A 14,433-nucleotide genomic window follows, 5' to 3' on the forward strand; every position below is an offset into this window, starting at 1 on the left:
GTTCACAGCACCCTCTGTTTCACCACTGCCACCCTCTGGGACACCCATGCCACCCTCTAGTACATCCTCACAGGCACCTATTAGGTTTATTTATTACTGTAGATTATGGTGGTTGAAAAAAGCTAGCACACCTGCCCTTCTTCAACTGCCATCAATTAATTTGTGTTTCATTAATGTGTCAGTAATTTTGAAAGTTCCAGTCTGGCTGGCACCTGCTTCCTTCCTTATCTGTAATTTGCTATTTGTTGCAGTGATTTTTTTTTTTTACAGGACCTTTATGGTGCTATTCTATGAGCCTGCTGTTTGGGTCATAGCAGGGTCATAGAATTGTTGCAAACTCTGGAGGGGCCCATCAGGAAGCACTACCGAATGTTTACTAATGTTAAGTTTGAACTTTTGCACCTGCTCATTGCTTTCATTTTAGCTAAAATCTGTTTTTTTTTGCAATTCGCGCGTTATTTGGGAGCGAATCCGTGCGAGATCGATTTCGGAAGCCGCGAATACGTGCGAATACAAAATTGTTTTTGTTGCGACGTGTATGTTCGCGTGATCTTGGCGCAGTGTTCGCGAGGCGCTTCTAGCTATTCGTTTGCCAAGTTACCCTATCGGTCGTACACGGGCGCGGCCATCTTGTTGGCGTGACGTAATTCCGTTTCCGCCCGCTATGTGTAATCTCGCAAAGTGTGCTGCTCGCGAGTACAAGTTCGCGCGTACACGCAAGGAAAATCTCGCGCGAACTTACCCACGCGGTCGTGAACGGGCGCGGCCATCTTGTTTCTCATTCATTGCTATGGTTCTGGGCATGCTTTCTCTATCCTCTCTCAATCTCTGCCATCCTTTGCTTGTTTGAAGTTTTTTTGATCTAATTTACTTATTATCTAACCCTCTATTTTTCTAGCTCTATATTTTTGTGTTTTCTGCAGCTTTTAGTTACTTTTAAACTACTTTTTTAAACTCTTTTATTTCTTCTTCACTATTCTATTTCTTCTTTATCATTTAAGTTATTTCTGCCCAGACCATGGTAAAGGGAGCCGGGAAGCACCCTGAGAAGGGGAAGGGTCCCGCACCCCGTGCCCGGCTCCCGTGCGGGCGTTTTAAGGGGGGAGCAAGTGGTCCCGAGGGAGATCTTTAGCGCGGAGGAAGTGGCGGCACTGATCTTCCATGTCCAGCGCCGCCTCCCCAAGACGATCCTGGGAGGCGGCAAGATCGCGACCGGCTATGGCATCCGGGAGCGCCGCCAGCGGTGGGAGAAGGTGTGCCGGGCCATGTACAAGATCTCTGGGGGTCCGGCGCACGTATAATCAGGCCACCCACCGCTGGACCGATGTCATGGACCGGGAGCGGGACTTGCTGGACGCGCTCGGCGTAGAGGTCCCGGGCTTGGTGAGTAGTAGTAGTAGTACATTTACTACTCTGTTTTATCCGGGCTCTGTTATTTGCAAATCTTTGTTCTTTACCAAGAGCAATAATGCTGCCGATTACATTGAGGTAAATTATATTTCAAAATCTTCTATGCATTTCATTTTCAGGTGCACTGCTCTCCTTCTCAGTAGCCTTGCTTGCTACTATGCTTCTTTGTTTTGTATGTTGTGTTCAGGAAGCATTCATTGGCCTGAGAAATTATGTATCAGTGTACTGTAAAGAAAAGAACTGCGTAATGCTAGACAGTAAGGGTCATATTTTCAATTACCGGCGCATCCCTGCAAAGTAGCAGGGATGCGGCAGTAATTGTGTGCCATGCCACCACCACCCATTGGCCCAAAACGTCACAGAAGCCTTACGCATCTGTGCCGTAAAGGCAGCGCATTGCTGGAGTTGCGTGCCAACGATGGCGCAGCTCCAGCAATGCTCTGGGTACCCTATCTCCCCAATGCTGCATCAAGCCGTACGTCGGCTTCAAGCGCGCAGGGTTTGAGTCATGCATCATTGTCATAAAAATGACTGATTGACATCTTGTAGATTTCCCTCAGCCACTTTTAGGATTCGTTCCTGCGCAGGTACGCCCTCCCTTGCGCCGGAACGCCCCCTGATGGCGCAGGGCTTTACAACGTGATGCATCGCCCATATGCCCATATGTGTTTTTTTTTTAATATATACGCCGCACCAACACCATGGCGAGTCTTTTGTTCTGCCGCTGCGTCAGAAAAGGCACGCAACAATGGAGGAAAATCAGCCGCAACTTCCGCAAGGGACTTATAAATCAGCCCCAACAGACTGAAGTCCAGTGTCCTTCCTTTAGACAGTCACATGGCTATCAGAAGAAATAGTGGCGGTGGTGGCGGGTGGATTGATAGTTTGAGTATTCACTGATCTGCAAGCAGGATGGACTTTGTCTGTCACGTGTTGTGCACTACTGCCTGCAGTGCCAGGCCTAGGCAAACCTCTTTAGTAGTCTGTTTATTGAGTTACATAGGAACTTTCTAAGTCAACGTTCCGCAAATCAGGCAATACGAATAACGTAGTATACCACATGAGATAGATCCCGTGGAATAGTTGTCTATCTATTTGCTATTTTTCCAAAATATGTTGTTATTGTTCTTTTGAAATGTTTGATTTGGTTGAAAAATCTCATCCATGTTTTATGGTTTTTCTTTCTTTCATGTTGTACATCAGCTCCCCCCAAGGGCAAGAGGACACAGGAGGAGGGTGCTGAGGATGCAGGCCAGGATCGGGCAGGCGAGGGCTCCTTTGCTGGCCCCAGTAAGTTTACATTTTACTAAACAGTACCTATTTTTTCCTAGCGTTCCTCATTCGATTTTTTCTAAATCGTCTTTGATCTTCTTGTAGACTGAATATAAATTCTTATCCTGCCTCGAATATGATGACTCCCTGTGGTATTACTAGACTATTTTTATTAGTCTGTCTGTGTAGCTAACTAAGATTGGACATTTGGCAATTCCATTGGACTCCCATTATATTCAGCAATACCTCTATGCACTGTCTCCTTACTGACTAGATAGTGTGGCAGAGTCATTCAGCTCCCGAAGTCACCGATTATAGATCCCCAATGATCTCTAGATTATCGTACGCAGGACAAGAGAGTAGTACGGAGTCACAGCACAGTCAAGAAGTGTCAGAGGCACTCATGCTTGCAAAAATTCCAAAACCTTTAGCTCATCCACTCTAGTCTAGAGGAACAAAAACCACAGAGTCTATTTAAGTGTAAAAGCTTTATTAAAAGTAAACACATTTATTGAAATCTACTTTGTCATAAAACTATTTAACTGTAAACGGAAAAGTGGTTAGTGCTGACGATTAATTGGACACATTTCTTGTGGTCGAGCCGAACTCTCACCTACTTTGAACTTGATCCTGGTCGTGTTCTTAGGACTCAGGAGTCAAGCTTCTGTCTGTTAGGAGAAAAAGTGGTGCGTGTTAAAAATCAAAAGCAAGCATTCATCAGTTGTGCATAAAAGTGCAGCAAGACAACAGCCTTCCCTGGAAAATGGGACATTTTTACTATGGAGTAGACAGTCACAAATTATTACATTGTATTCTGTTTTTTTAACATTTCTCCTAGACCAAATATTATATAGTAGTGAGTGGTGTATTCTAACTTTCTTAAATGTACTTTGTAGGTGTAACATCTGGTGACGGGGCCAGCGCGGAGGTGGCTGATGTGTTGGACTTGGACTCGGAGGCCTCTGGGGAGGATGCGGCGGTAGAAGAGCTGGTGGCCGTTCCTGTGGGGGATCAAACGGTGGTGGCGGAAACAGGTAAGCTATATATTCCTTACTTATTGAGATTGAAGACTGCATAGTGTGCTTTCTGCACGGGTGTATTACAATTACAAATCAACCAGGTAGTAGCCTCCTCGAAATGTACTTCGACTTAGCTGTGAAGTTTTTGGTGAGAAGAATCCCAATAAGTTCTTAGACGAACGTGATGGATGGGATGAACGAAAAGCGAAAGAAGGGTGTAAGTAAGTGGGACGCGAACTTGTATGATGGCTGGCAAAGAAGAACGATATGTGTTTGCTTGGACCCAGAGGTGGCTGGGAAGGAAAGAATATGGTATGGTGCATGGCTGGGTCAATGATGAAGCAAGGATGGGTGGAAGGACAGCAGCCTGGGTGGGTGAAACAGAAACTGTATGTGTGCGTATACTTTGAATGAATGGATGCCTGGAGCATGGTATTCTCTGACTCTTACATAGCAAATGTGTATCTAGAGAGAGTAGATGGTCGCCAGGTGAAGTAAGTGTTACCTTGAAGAGCATGTACCACCGCACCCGCACGTCCGTCCCAGTGCAGGGAAGGCAAGGAAAAGAAATTGTAAATGTGTCCAATACTTCCATGAATAGTAGCAGTACTTTGTATTGCGTTTGCATTCACAGCATATATCTGGTTATTACGGTGGACACTCCGTACCTCTCTTAATAACTTTAGTTTACTTGTAGTACGTCATTCATGTGTGGGTGTATCACTGTGTTCACTCAATATTAAGCAAAGCACCTAAAGTCATCTCATCTGTCATTAAATACGTCCCATGTGAAGTGATAGATAATCAAATTAGTTAGCTTCTTCAGTTTCCTTTTCTAGTACTCATTTGCACTGTAGGGTGAAAGGTAAATTAATTAAGCAGTAGCCCTTGTAACAGAGTATTCTCAGTGCCACCCGTAATAGAAAAGTAATAGCTTCACCACCTGCATGTACTGGACCGGTACAGTAACGCAAGTCTGTCTCCATCATCATGGTGTGCAACTTTTTTTCTCGGGTGCAACTTCACTGTGCTGTGTCCATGTCATTCTGCCGGCTTGCATAAGATAACGTACCCATTTCCCTAAACAAGAGAGAAGAAGAAGAATAAGACTGGTGTACTGTCATAGTCGACTGTAATGGAAGTCCATAGTGGTCGTAGAATTAGTTCATTAAACTACCACTACTGTTAGAGCAAGGATGCAGAAGTGGGAGGGTTACATAGATACTGTCCTCAATAGTTATGTACTGTGCTTTCAATTTGCTACTTGTACTCTGTGACCCAACTTTCGGCTCAATCACTTTGTGTTATTAATAAGGAGCATTGGTTACAGACTATGTCTTTCTTTCTTCATATAGTTGCTCCTTCTTCCAAATCAACAACAAGGAGGGAGCAGGCTAGATTGGCCCGGCAACGGAGGCTGGAGGCCACAGTCGCCGAGTATCGGCGGCTGGTGGCCCTGGAGGAGGAGGAGGACACGCAGTCGAGCGGGGCAACATCTTCGACTGCATCCTCCTCCGTGACTAAACCAGCGGGACCGAGCCGGGCTAAGAAAGCCGACCGCCACCGCCAAGCACCGGAAACACCAGCTGCCCCCCACAGGAGCTGCAAGGAACGCCAACACCGCCTCCGAGTCCGCATGTCCAACCTGGAGCAGGAGGTCCTGAGGTATAAGACCTTGGTTAAGGGCCTCCGCTCCGAGCTTGCCACCCTCCGCAAGGAGTATGATGCCCATGCCGCATCATGCACCAGCACCAGCACCCTCCAGTAGTGGAGTGTCCCTTGCCCTTTTTTTATAGACTTTTGGGGGGTGGGATTTGGGAGTTGGGATCGTTTTGGGACGTTTCAGAGACAATCGTTGGGGTTAGGGTGGGTGAGGGAGATTATTTTGTTAGGGATAAATAAATATATTTTTCAACTACTTTATCTGACCATACCTGTTTTTTACTGCTTTTCAGTCTGGTGGGTGGGGGGCGGGGGTGTAACAGTAACTTTGTTTTCCTGAACAGTCGTAGGACTTTAGTAGTACAACCGTCAAACTCTTGTCTACTCCGAAATAATACTCCATTATACTACCTCCCACCAAACGCTTATCTTACCTGTAATTTGTGTTAGAAATTAGGGCTAGGCCCAGGGCTGGCTCCAGGTGAAATGGGGATTAACGTTGTCATTCCTGGGCGGGTGACATTTCCTCATTGCGGTGTTACTAGTGGTGTGACACAGTGGCAGTTGCATGCCTATGGAAAAAAAGAAAACGAAACCTTGTTTGTACTCCTTACTGTAGCATTACAACGGTTACGGTACGATCGAGAAAATAGCAGGTGACAGTACACTAGAACAGTGCCATAATGTAGCCTAACAAATGGTAAAGTATTGCAAGTATAACTAGTACTTGCGTTGAATTTATTTGACATTGGCTACTACTACTAGAAGATATAGTACTGAAGCTGAGTAAGTCTAGAAGATATCCTCGTATTCCTTCACCAGCCTGTTGCTGCTATCACCTTATCCTCCCCAGCAAGTGTGTGGAATTATTGATGTCATTTTAGTCAGACATCAAGCAAAACAACACAGCCCGGGGGAAGAGGGTTAGGGTTTGTAAAATGGATGGGAATGGGGGTTTCTTTTTGGGTAGGTTTTGTTGAGAGAAGAAAAAAAAAGCAGAGCATGGACAAACAATAATTGAAGATACAGAGTTTACAGACAATCTTTGGTTACAAAGTAAAGGTAAGCACATGCAGTCACACTCATAGAATAAAAGACAACAATGGATACTGTATCTGTATTGCGTATGTTGTTGGAGTTGTCCTGTTGAAATTGGTAAGTAAGTTGCATGCAGCAAACAATTCCTCTTATTGGCGGCACTCCTCCATTCCAGCTGACGCTTCGTCCATCAATGTGGTGGTGACCACTGACAGAAGAGACACCCTGTCCACTGCCTGCCTGGCGGATGTTGACTGAAACCCGGCCTGTAATTATTGAACGGAAAACAGGAAGTGCTATTACAATACCACTGATAAATAAATAAAAGGTATGTACGCTGTGTGGTTCAAAAAGTCACACTTTGATGATGCCTAGCAGAAAAATGGTTACAAAACGTACTTTGAAAGTAACAGTAGACCCAAATACAGACCGTGGATTGTATTCAAACCACTTGCCTGCAAGCAAAAGTATCCATAGCCAGCATCGCTCCAACAGTGCTCTACAACAACAGAACCGCGTTGCAATAGAACCCCCCTAAACACATGCAATCCTGCTGCTAGGGCTAACCCTAACGAACCCTAACTTACAAAGTGCCAAAACTGGTGTTTCCTTATGGATTTTGTCCAACTAACTTCTAGCCGGTATTAGACCTTCCCAGGAATGCCCCAGGCAAGACCCGCCAACCCACCCGCAAAAAAACACCCGACACAACACCACCAAACAGCGAAAAAGCTAAATCTCATACTTACAATGTCTCTCGGCCTTCGGTCCAAACGCGGCGCTGTGCAGCTAGGTCGTCATCATCATCAATCATCATAACTCCTGTTTTCCACCACGGATTTCCTGAAAAGCAAATGCAATCAAGATTAGACTGTCGCAGCAGTGCTTCGACAGAGACCCCGGCCGCAACCCACCCACGAACAGCAGGAAGCCCCCCAAAATGCTACATTGAGCAAGATGTCTGAAGAAATGGCAAAAAAAAGGCTGTTCCTTATGGATTTTGTCCAAAACACTTGTATCCGGTATTAGACCTTCCCAGGAAAGCCCCAGGCAAGACCCGCCGGCGCCAACCCACCCGCAAAAAAACACGCGACACAACACCACCAAACAGCGAAAAAGCTAAATCTCATACTTACAATGTCTCTCGGCCTTCGGTCCAAACGCGGCGCTGTGCAGCTAGGTCGTCATCATCATCAATCATCATAACTCCTGTTTTCCACCACGGATTTCCTGAAAAGCAAATGCAATCAAGATTAGACTGTCGCAGCAGTGCTTCGACAGAGACCCCGGCCGCAACCCACCCACGAACAGCAGGAAGCCCCCCAAAATGCTACATTGAGCAAGATGTCTGAAGAAATGGCAAAAAAAAGGCTGTTCCTTATGGATTTTGTCCAAAACACTTGTATCCGGTATTAGACCTTCCCAGGAAAGCCCCAGGCAAGACCCGCCGGCGCCAACCCACCCGCAAAAAAACACGCGACACAACACCACCAAACAGCGAAAAAGCTAAATCTCATACTTACAATGTCTCTCGGCCTTCGGTCCAAACGCGGCGCTGTGCAGCTAGGTCGTCATCATCATCAATCATCATAACTCCTGTTTTCCACCACGGATTTCCTGAAAAGCAAATGCAATCAAGATTAGACTGTCGCAGCAGTGCTTCGACAGAGACCCCGGCCGCAACCCACCCACGAACAGCAGGAAGCCCCCCAAAATGCTACATTGAGCAAGATGTCTGAAGAAATGGCAAAAAAAAGGCTGTTCCTTATGGATTTTGTCCAAAACACTTGTATCCGGTATTAGACCTTCCCAGGAATGCCCCAGGCAAGACCCGCCGGCGCCAACCCACCCGCAAAAAAACACCCGACAACACCCCCAAACAGCGAAAAAGCTAAATCTCATACTTACAATATCTCTCGGCCTTCGGTCCAAAGTAACGCGCTGTGCAGCTAGGTCATCATCAATCATCATAACTCCTGTTTTCCACCACGGATTTCCTGAAAAGCAAATGCAATCAAGATTAGACTGTCGCAGCAGTGCTTCGACAGACACCAAAAATTACACACAAACCCCCGGAACCCCGCCAAAGAGCACCTCAAAGGCAAGCAAGTCAGCAAAAACGGCAAGAAATTTTCACCTCATATTTGGTCCAAAACACTTTTGTCCATTATTAGAGCTTCACAGCAATGGGCCCAAAACCGTCAACTCACCCGCAAAGAAGTACAACACCCCCACAAGTGCTGAGTCTTTCTTCATTGTGCGTAATCCAGCACTCTGCTTGGAGGGAAATCGCAGTCTGGAGGAGGAGGATAGAGGAGCATGTTCTTCAGAACTTGTGAACCTGAGGAATGTAGACTGCGGCACCTTCAAATCAATAAGCAAACAAGTGAAGACAGTACTGATGATGGTCTTCTTTTTGGGATTAGGTGATTAAAGTTTGAATTAAATTAACTGTGCAAAACAAAGAAAGAGAGACACAAAGCACACAGGAATAAAAGTGAATAAGGACGAAAAAGAAAGTTCTTGATTGATTGTCTCATTTTCAGGGCTCGGTGTCAGGGAATAAGAACAAGATTTCGTCATCATACTCTGCGAATTCAGGCTGGATGAGGTCAGTGGCACCAAACAGAGAAAAAATCCCCTCATCTACGTTGCTGTCCTCATCGTCTTCATGTGGCGTGCTTTCTCGCACTTTGTAATCTGGTGGTATGAGGTGCTGATTCATCTTGATCATTGTCAGCCGCTCCACATTTTTGGGCGATAGGCGGCTCCGTTTGGCAGTTACAATGCCACCAGCAGCACTGAAAACACGTTCAGAAGACACACTTGCGAGTGGGCAAGACAAATAGTTTATAGCCAGGTTGTAGAGCTGTGGCCACAATTGTTTTTTGCCATGCCAATACTGCAATGGCTCCTCATTAAGAAAGACCACTGTTGAGTCATTCAGATAGTCCTGCACCATCGACTCAAGGTCATCAACTGTTCCTCCACTTTGCTTACTTTTTGCTGTGCCTGTGACATTTTTTAGAGAACCATACCCCATCAAACTTAGCCAATCCTCCTCCCCAGCCACTGTTAGTGTTGTCATTGTGTGTGGTGCAGATGATCCAGTTGCCGGTGTCTTTAACGGCTGAGAGGTCACTTGTGCCCCAGCCACAGGTGCAGAAGTGGATTCTTGTGACTGCGGATGGCCTGCTGATGCTGATGCTGATGTACTGGCTTCTCCTTCAATAACCTGCCGTTCTTTTTCAAACCTCTTGGCTGACCAGGCTAACCAATGTTTGTACTTTTGAACATCTGCATCACCGAAAGGAAAGAATGCGTTGTCTGCCAGCGCCTTTTTGTAGCGTGGATCCAGAATAGTAGCACAAATGTAATGCTGATCTGAGTTGATGTTTTTAAGACGTTCATCACCACGTAGGCGATGTAATAATTTCTCAGACAAAATGAAATGGTTTTTTTTTTTTTCATCTTTTTCAAACTCAGAAGAAACCGCCATCAGTTGGTGCTCCAGTATGCACAACAATGGGATAGCTTTTCCCAAATTACAGTCCTCCTGGCTGACTGCACGCGTGAAGAACTCAAAAGGACGAAGCATGTCTGTCAGGCTTTTAACTATGGCCCATTGCGCCTTACTCATCCGCAGGTCCTCCTTCTGAGATGTAGCCTCTGTCAAGAAATAGTGATCGAGTACCGTATACTGCTCATGCAGACGCTCAAGCATGTAGAAGGTTGAGTTCCAACGTGTTGCCACCTCCTGGATGAGTGCTTTCACTGGCATTCCACGTTGAAGTAGCAGTCTCCGCAGATGCTTCCGGGCCTTAAAAGAATGGCTGAAATGGTTGCACATTTTGCGGCAGGTGGCCATTACCTCGAACGCTGGACTCTCTTTATCACTCAAGAATTTTTGAACTACCAGGTTGATACAGTGCGCCAAACACGGCACTCTAACATGGTGACCCTGTGACATGGCCTTAACTACATTGGCGCCATTATCCGTGGAAACATAACCAATCTTGCGTTTTAGGGGGGATAGCATTGACAACACCTTTTTGTCAAACTCTTCCAAAAGGTTTTCTGCTGTGTGACTTTTCTCCAAGGCAAACATGGCTAGTGTTGCATGTTTCCGAGCAGCTTTGAAAACTTGGTCCGGGTCAACACCTGCGTTTAGCTTTGCTATAACACCTGAAAAAGAGACCCAGTGTGCAGTGATGCACATGTAATCATCGCCTGGGCCACTGGTCCACATGTCTGTTGTCAGATGTATTGTGTGAACAGCACTCTTCTGCAAAGCTGCCCCAATCGCCTGCAGCACATCTTCATGTAGTGCTGGAACCGCAACTCTGGCAAAATAGAACCGGCTCGGAACCTTCCATTTAGGGCAGAGCGTTGCAACTAATTCAAGAAAACCTACCGCTTCTACAAAAGAAAAAGGTAGAAGGTCCACAGCTAGCATTTTAGCCAGCTTAGTGTTATACAGACGCGTCAGTGGGTGGTTGCGTTCATATGGCACGTCTGAAGTAAGCATTGTTCTAATGTTGCCCTGGACCAAGCATTTACGGGCTGATAATGACTTCGTTGACCCAATTTTGCTCGCTGGTGAACTTTTGTGCGTTGGTGTCTCACTCGCTCCAACACTCTTAGTGTGCCTCACATTGGGTGTGCTGCTGACAGGGGTACTGGGTGTAAGGGAAGTGTTTGACACGTCTTCCTCCTGCTCGTCATCATCAGATGAAACATCAACGTTTCCTTGAATTTGGCCTTTCTTGATCGCATCTAGGTGCGCAAACCATTTGACAGTGTGCTGTCTCCTAAGATGACCTCTCTGGCCTCCGGTACCATAGTTGGTACCTGGCTTACCACGACTAACTGCTTGCTTACAAATGGTACAAATGGCAAACTTTGGATTTTTTGGACAAACAGTAAAGAAGTCCCAAACGGGGGACTTGAAGTGTCTGTGGGACATGGAGGAGGCGGCGATACTGGTGGTGGTGGTCATGAAGCTAATGCCAGATGAAGTGGAGGATCTGGATTGCCCAACTTTTGTACGTTTTGCACTTTCACCGCCACTAATTAAGGTCGAGGTTGACGGAGGTCTCTTCTTGCCAGAAAGAAATATGGAAGCGGGACGAGTTGGTGTACTACTTAACTCCAATGATTGTGGTGTTTCCACTGCCTCCTCATCGACAACATCATCATCATCATCACGCTCAGCAGCTCTTCGGGCTAGGGTCAAAATGTCTGTTTGCTGCATGCCCGCTGGGGCTGCAGTGACCTTTATGATGACTGGGTCGTCGTTGGCAGAGTCTTCATCAGCAGCAGTATCCGCCACTTCTTGTTGAGCCTCATCACACTCCATAAGTCTGAGACTTTGGACGAGCTTCCTTTTACGCTTAAGTACCTTTGTTGGATCATGGTGTGCCTCACTCTCAGACGGCTGTGGTGCTGGTTCCCAAGTTTGATCCGTATCATCAGAAGGAGGTGTGCTTGAAGAGGATGTAGACACCACCCTTGATCTCTTCCTTGCTAGGGTTGTGGAAGACAATGAAGGATCATCAGGAGGAGTGGCTTCCTCAAATGATACCTCGCCTTGATTGTCGATTTCCTGATGTGCCCCTACTTCGGGAGGAACAACTATTGTGGGCACTTGTTGTGACCCTCCATGCACCTCTGCATGCGCATCTCCTTGCGCTGCCTCTCCTTCCACATGTACTTGGGCTTGTACTTGCACATGTGATTGTTGTTGCCGCTGTGGTTGTTCAACACTCGTCAGATGAGCTACAACAACCTGTGTTGATTGAGGGACATTGCTGCTGCTTTCTTGCGATGAGCCAACATCACTGGTCGATGGTGATTGAAGAAGTATACTGGCTGCCTCTGCAGCACTCAAGGGCTTGGACTTAAGTTGGCGTGGTGGTGGTGGTGGCACTGAGCCCAATGGAGCGGGGGTGCTGCTGCCAGCTTGGTCCCCAGCAGATCCCGCTGCAGCTGCTGCAGGCATACTTTTTTTTTTACTCACAAAAAAAGGGGCGGGCGGCACACCAGTGTCCTTGGTAACTTGCTTCTTCTGCTCCTTACTGGCACCTTTCTTGCTAGAGGAGCTACGGGTTACTTTTTTTGGGGCCATCTTCTTCAGAGCAGGTCAGCAGGCAGCAGTTGCACGAGTTGCAGAGGGTTCTGTGTCCAGACGTGACGTCGCGTGACGTTATGCTGCACACACCGCTGCAGGACTTCTTCCTGGCACTGGTGGTTCTATTGAGTCTTCTTGTGCACCTAAAAGCAATGGAAGACAGAGGAACATCAGTTCAGTTATACACCCCAAAAAATCGACAAAACACAGAAAAATGAGCACAATCCCATGCCATCCATGATGTTTACATTGAAGACACCCCACAGAAAGACTAGGGACATGCAAGTATGCAACACTCACTACCCCTGGGCATAAGGGATGAAAAGTAGGCAAAATAAGTGCAGGCCTCAGACACTGCCTCTCCTCAAAATGGCCCCCTTACACCCCAAGCACATGTTGCTGCCTGTACCAGCCAGCACTCAAGATGGCCACCACCACCACCCACATGGCCAGTCCACATCAACAGTACACCCCCAAAAAACAGAAAAACAGCCAGAAATCACCACAATCCAATGCCATCCATGATGTTTACATCAAAAAGAGTGAGACAACACCACAGGCACACTCAGTCCATGCACCACCACCACCCCTGGGCAAGCAAAAGGCCACACCAGCAGCCCCCAAAAACGACAAAAAACAATAAAATAAGCACAATCCCAGCCCATCCATGGCCTCAATTATGTTTAAATTCAAGAAGACACCCCACAGAAAGACTAGGCCCATGCAACACTCACCACCCCTGGGCAAAGGGCCACACCAGCAGGCCCAAAAAAACGACAAAAAACAATAAAATCTGCACAATCCCAGCCCATCCATGGCCTCAATGGTGTTTAAATTCAAGAAGACACCCCTCAGAAACACTAGGCCCATGCAACACTCACTACCCCTGGGCATAAGGGATGAAAAGTAGGCAAAATAAGTGCAGGCCTCAGACACTGCCTCTCCTCAAAATGGCCCCCTTACACCCCAAGCACATGTTGCTGCCTGTACCAGCCAGCACTCAAGATGGCCACCACCACCACCCACATGGCCAGTCCACATCAACAGTACACCCCCAAAAAACAGAAAAACAGCCAGAAATCACCACAATCCAATGCCATCCATGATGTTTACATCAAAAAGAGTGAGACAACACCACAGGCACACTCAGTCCATGCACCACCACCACCCCTGGGCAAGCAAAAGGCCACACCAGCAGCCCCCCAAAAACGACAAAAAACAATAAAATAAGCACAATCCCAGCCCATCCATGGCCTCAATTATGTTTAAATTCAAGAAGACACCCCACAGAAAGACTAGGCCCATGCAACACTCACCACCCCTGGGCAAAGGGCCACACCAGCAGGCCCAAAAAAACGACAAAAAACAATAAAATCTGCACAATCCCAGCCCATCCATGGCCTCAATGGTGTTTAAATTCAAGAAGACACCCCACAGAAAGACTAGGCCCATGCAACACTCACCACCCCTGGGCAAAGGGCCACACCAGCAGGCCCAAAAAAACGACAAAAAACAATAAAATCTGCACAATCCCAGCCCATCCATGGCCTCAATGGTGTTTAAATTCAAGAAGACACCCCTCAGAAACACTAGGCACATGCAACACTCACTACCCCTGGGCATAAGGGATGAAAAGTAGGCAAAATAAGTGCAGGCCTCAGACACTGCCTCTCCTCAAAATGGCCCCCTTACACCCCAAGCACATGTTGCTGCCTGTACCAGCCAGCACTCAAGATGGCCACCACCACCACCCACATGGCCAGTCCACATCAACAGTACACCCCCAAAAAACAGAAAAACAGCCAGAAATCACCACAATCCAATGCCATCCATGATGTTTACATCAAAGAGAGTGAGACAACACCACAGGCACACTCAGTCCATGCACCACCACCACCCCTG

Source organism: Lissotriton helveticus, chromosome 7, assembly GCF_964261635.1.
Source record: "Lissotriton helveticus chromosome 7, aLisHel1.1, whole genome shotgun sequence".
NCBI classification, from domain to species: domain Eukaryota; kingdom Metazoa; phylum Chordata; class Amphibia; order Caudata; family Salamandridae; genus Lissotriton; species Lissotriton helveticus.